Source organism: Marmota marmota, unplaced genomic scaffold (genome assembly GCF_001458135.2).
Source record: "Marmota marmota marmota unplaced genomic scaffold, marMar, whole genome shotgun sequence".
NCBI classification, from domain to species: domain Eukaryota; kingdom Metazoa; phylum Chordata; class Mammalia; order Rodentia; family Sciuridae; genus Marmota; species Marmota marmota.
This window is the reverse complement of record NW_025999844.1, coordinates 1-6128: the sequence shown is the minus strand read 5'-3', so window position 1 is coordinate 6128 and position 6128 is coordinate 1. Positions and strand designations below refer to the sequence as shown.

Here is a 6128-nt window from a genome sequence, read left to right as displayed (position 1 = left end):
CCATACTGCAGATTAAACCTAGGGGCACTTACCCACCCATCCATATCCCCAACCCTTTTTATTTTGAGATAGGGTCTTGCTAAGTTGGTGAGACTGGCCTTGAACTAGTGATCCTACCAAGTTAGATATGGTTACAAATGTGCACCACTGCGCCTGGCATTTTTTTTTTTTCATAATATTTTGCAGATGTCAGTGGAGAAATACATATTTCCAGTAATTCAAGAGTTAGGCCTATATACACCTCAAGTAGCCAGCTGAGCTATTAAAATCAAGACTCTAAATTAATGCAACTCACTGGAGTCACACAGCTTAGTATTATGCATGTCCAAACTCTCAACTGCAAGCTCTTGTCTGTCCCAGTAATATATGTCAAAAGAGGAAGAACTAAGTAATCCAATTTCTGATAAAGTCTTTTTAATGGAAAATGTAAAACCCCTTTTAACTTTAATGTACAAAGCCATATGTAACACTTGCACTTTAACAAAAGCAAGCCAATGTTTTAAAAAAATACATCATTAAATGTATATATGTATATATTTACATAGCATATTAAGTTTAATATTTAGCTTTTAAAACTTCACATAAATTTTACCAAAATGAGACAATTTTAAATAAATTACACCTTTTGAAAATGTTTAATTATACAGTCAATAGCTTCAACAAAATATTGAAGTGTCTGTATTTAGTATCTACTTTATATACTTTATATCTTACAAATTTTACAATTATTTGGCAGTAATTTTCTGATTATGACATGACTGCTGTGCGATTCAGCAATTTCCCAAACGCAGGCAATAGCTGGTGTTTGTGTCCTATTCTCACAGTAACTGTCTCAATGTAGTGAAAAATATCAGTTATCTTATTAAACTGTACAAGGGCACATTTACACTTGATCAACAATATAGCGTAGAATTTTTTTTTTTTACCAAAAATAAATACATCATTTTAAATCTGACATTTTCACAAACATCATATACACTATGATACAGAAACAGCTCTGAAGTGCTGTTTTTAAATTTAGCTTGTTTTAGGACATTGAATCACAGGAGCTGTGACATATGCTATACTGCTGTGGTGTCAGTAACAAGTAATCACTACAAAGAGAATTTCTTGGCACTGATGGTTTTGTGAAGCTTAAGTCAGTGTGCACACATGTCATCATTCAAGGGGAGGTAATCCCGGTTCTACGGTCTAAAATTAAACAGGCCCACACTTAATTTTCTTCCATATCCTCTACTTCATCTTCATGTATCTTCAAAGCTCTCACCATTTCTTTGACTGCATGATACAAGATATTTTTAACCTGAAAGAGATATTGACATTTCTCATCACTTGAGATGGAGAGAGACTGACAAATGACAACCACCATGCTAAAAAATATTAATAATTTTAATGGGGACCTAGGAAAGCCAAATTCAATAACAAAAATGTCAAAATTTAAAAGTATTGCTAAGCCAAAAGTTATAATAAGAGCCACTAAAATTCATACAATTAAATACACATTAATATTAATCTTTGGTTAGCTTGTTGTGACAAACCAGGCAATGACTGCCTAAACTATTATGCATATAATTTATTTTCTGAATATAAAAGGACTAAACATTCATTTCTTACCTGGAGCTTATCATCATAATTGATTTCTTCCTTCAAAAGTCTCAGTTCCTGTGTTAAGTGAAATGACTGTACAAGATGTTCTGGGGACACAAAGTCTTCAGTTACCTGAATACAGCTGTGAAAATTCTGTACCTATTTCCAAAAGAAAACTTGTGTAATATAAATCTAATGAGGTAGGAGCAAAGAAAAGCCACAGTCTAAAACCAATAGAGATTTAATTTTAACCAGAAATTTCATTTTTAACCAGATTTAGTTTTTCCCAAGTAGCAAATGGATTTCAAGGCAGAACACCACACTTTCCACTGAAAAGCTTCATTGAAAGTGACTTGGTAAAGGAAATATTTTTAATTAATAAAAACCAAACAACAACAACAACAAAAAAACTTCAGAAACCCTTTGGAAAGGCTGATAATTGGATCCTAAATTTTGTTAAGATGGACTTTTTAGACTGGTAACTAGAAAGAATCAACAAAGCAATCAAAATCTGATTATGTTTGATGCTATTTCTTTGGCTTTTACTGTTAACTCATACCAGAGCATAAAGAAAAAGAAATGTGGTTCAGTTTGTTAGGAATGAGGAAGAAAACTGACCACAAATGAGTTTCAAAATTGTACTATGATTTTGGTTATTTGTGTCTTTCTTTCAAATTAGCCAATTAAATATACTCCAATTTCCTGTGACTTTTTAGTACAACAGTTTTTCAAAACAGCGTTCTCCTCCCTGATTTAAACAGTTTTAATAAGAAACCAGCCAATATAATGCATTGTAGATGCCTGACAGTTTTAGCTGTTCTGTACAGTTTTACAGGCTCTTCATTTTTTCAAAGAACAGATAATCTGTTTCACAGAACAGCCCACTATGGGTGAGATGTTCAGTGCTTGTCCCAAGACAAATTAGCCAATGAAAAGCAAGTCAACAAAAGCCCAACTTCCCTGACATCTTGTCTAATAGATGTTTTATATTAGAAATTATTAACATCAACTTACATTAAGTGTCTAATTCCATCACAGAGCTTCTAAATGCTCTTTCTCTTTTTACTTACTTGAACATACTGCGAGGAGGGTGAAGAGTTAAGTCCTTCAAAAGTTTTAGTATATACCTTTGGTTTTTGGTACTGGGGATTGAATCCGGTATCCTGTGCATGCTAAGCAAGTGCTCTACCAATGAGCTACTTCCATGGCCCTTTTTAAAATCTTAATTTTGAGACAGGGTCTAAGTTGCCCAGGTTGGCCTCACACTTGTGATCTTCTTGCCTCGTGAGTACCTGAGCAGCTAGGATTACAGGTGTGTATTACCCATGCCTGGTTCAGTATATACTTTTTGGTAGGTCTAGTTCTAGCATGTCTTAAAATCACTTGTAGTCCCAAAATTTCTAGGTTTTACAAGTTCTTTATTTGTATTCTCATTTTGGTCATCCATCATTTTCCTGGTTTCCTTTAGTTTTTTATTTATTCAGACTTTCCTTAAGCTTTTTGAGTTTATTTGACTGTTGTCTAACTTCAATATCTGGACTCCTCAGGGAATATTTCTGTCAATATATCTTCTCCTTTGAATGAGACACTTTCCTTTTTTGTGTGCATGCCTTGTAATTTTTTTTTTTTTTTTGAAAATTGGGTATCTGAACTTTGTAAATGTGTTAACTGTAATAATCAGATTCTCTCCTGCCTCAGAGTTGTTTGTTGTTGATCACTGAGGACCACAGTCATTGTTTAGTAAGTTTTACCAATTTCTTCTCAGAGGCTGAATTTCTTGTTCGGTATAGTCATTGAAGTCTGTATTCCATTATTTCAGTGGTCATCAGTGCCTGAAGAGATTTCCCTCAATATCAAAAATTAGCTGCCCTTTTCTTCATTAGTCTCTGGGTTACTAAGAGTTTTGGATTAGATTCCAGATTCTAAAAAAAGTTGATTCTGTCCATTTTTGACAGTTTATGGTTATTTTAAAATGACTTTCAGAATGTCGAGTTTTAGCTGGGTATGGTGGCATACACCTGTAATCCCAGGGACTCAGGAAGCTGAGGTAGCAGGATTTGAGGTTCGAGGCCAGTGTCAGCAACTCCGAGGTCCTAAGCAACTTAGTGAGAGAGACATTATCTCAAAATTTAAAAGAATGAAAAGAGCTGTGGATGTGGCTCAGTGGTTAAGTGCCCATGGGTTCCAATTCCTGGTACGCCCCGCATAACAAACAAAACCCAAAGCCCAGAATGTTGAGTTCTATTAGCACTTATAGGATGCTACTGTGTTTTCAAATAACCCCCACATGATACATTTCCTTAAAGGACTGAGGGTTAGTTTTAAGAGGTAAGGGTTCAGTTTTAAAGACATCGAACTTTCCCATTCCATTTATTCCCCTCCTCTTTGTTGTACTGGGGATTTATAGCTTCCTTTACTACTGAGCTACATCCTCAGCTCTTAATTTTTGAGATGGGGTCTCACTAAGTTTCTCAGTCCTCACCAAGTTGTTGGGACTGGCCTTAACTTGCGATCCTCCTGCCTTACCCTCCCCCAAGATGCCAGGATTATAGGCATGCTCCTCTACAGCTGGCTATTCATCCCTTTTCTCTGCCATGTCTTGAGTCATTTATACTTCACTTCCTAGACACATACTATCTTTCTAAATTCATTATGAATAGCTTTTAAAACTTCACATAAATTTTACCAAATTTTAAATAAATTATACCTTTTGAAAATGTTTAATTATACAGTCAATAGCTTCAACAAAATATTTAAGTGTCTGTATTTAGTATCTACTTTATATACTTTACATCTTACAAATTTTACAATTATTTGGCAGTAATTTTCTGATTATGACATGACTGCTGTGCGATTCAGCAATTTAAGGAAAATTTATCATTAAAGATGTAAAATCCACATGGTTTGAGATCACAAATTCATTACTCATCTTTTTTGTAACATAATTTCATCCTCTATAAAATGGAAAAAAATCTACTTTTTACCTTGTAGGTTCTTCAAAAAATAAAAGAGAAATGCATGGAAAAAAAAAGATGCAATTATCTATCTATTTAGTTTGCTGGGGACTATGTTAGAGCACTGGCTCTACCACTTGAGTTTTAGTTGTTGCAGTTTAAATAAAAGTCACTTGGGAGGGGGGACAGTAGAGGATAGGAAAGAGCAGAATACAATAGTCACTAGTATGGCAATATGTAAAAATGTGGACGTGTAACCGATGTGATTCTGCAATCTGTATACGGGGTAAAAATGGGAGTTCATAACCCACTTGAATCAAATGTATGAAATATGATATGTCAAGAGCTTTGTAATGTTTTGAACAACCAATAAAATTTAAAAAAAAAGTCACTTGGAAGCTATGGCTGTGACAAAGTAAACATTGGAGGTCAAGGTCTAGCTGTTTTGTCTAGGAATGCAAAGGAAGAGTTTCACATACTGAGTTATTTACCAACAAAAGATTTGGGCTGGGTGTGGGTACTAGGAATTGAACCCAGGGGCATTTTATCCCTGCCTATCCCTTTAATTTTGAGATAGGGTCTCATTAAGTTGTTTAGGGCCTTGCTAATTTGCTGAGACTGGCTTGAGACTTGAGATTGCCTCAGCTTCCTGAGTCCCTGGGATTACAGGCATGTGCCATCATGCCCAGCCCTACAAAATTGCCATTTTAGAATGGTTCATAGAATAACAGTGCTGTGGCTACAAGACACACACCAGAACTCCTCTCTTAGTTTAGTTTCTGGAAATACTAACTGTTGACAGGCAAAAGAATGGTGTTTCTTCCCTAGCATTACTGGCTCTTGATTGAATATCACTTGGTTGAAAGTTTTTTGATGGGTACCTTGGGCTCACAAGGGCTTCTAATTTGTATGGTTTTGCAAAGTGTACTGCCTGACAGTAACATTAAGCATTCCTTGGGAAAAATTTCTTTCTTCCCTAGATCTAATTAATTAGAAACTCTGGGAGGTGGGGTATAGCAATCTGTGTCTGATAAAGCTGCTCAGGAAATTCTAATGTATGCTAAAGAATGAGAAATACTGATTTAGAGTCTGTACTATTTTGAGGGCCACCTTTAGTCTATAAGTGTTGAACCATAAATGAACATTTGCAGTACTGCTAACACCCTAATAGGCTGGAAATAATGTATATCAAATCAAAATTAATATTGTAAACAGAGTTCTTATCATTTTCCTTGAATTCTCTCTCAAACTAACATTACTATTGCCTGGCATGGTGGCATATGCCTGTATTATCAGCAATTTAGGAGGCTAAAGCAGGAGGATTCGTGTTTGAGACCAGCCTGGGCAATTGAATGAGACCCTGATTCAAAATAAAAAAGGGCTGGAGACAGGTGCAGTGGTTTATGCCTGTAATCCCAGTGACTCTGGAGGCTGAGGCAGGAAGATTGCAAGTCCAAGGTCAACCTGAAAGACTTAAACTTAGTGAGGCCCTATCTGCAAATAAAAAAATAATAAAAAGTTGGTGATATGGCTCAGTGGTTAAGCACCCTTGGATTCAATCATTGTGTACCAAAAAAAAAAAAAAAA

General features: G+C 35.4%; 1 long non-coding RNA gene across 1 annotated transcript; it reads right to left on the bottom strand.

Moving 5' to 3' along the window:
- Positions 1–392: 392 nt before the first annotated feature.
- On the bottom strand, positions 393–6122 carry LOC107134355. Its single transcript, XR_001502429.2, has 2 exons — positions 1615–6122; positions 393–1303 (listed from the first exon to the last, which is right to left on the bottom strand). It is a non-coding gene; the product is annotated as an uncharacterized LOC107134355 (long non-coding RNA).
- Between the last annotated feature and the right edge of the window lie 6 nt (positions 6123–6128).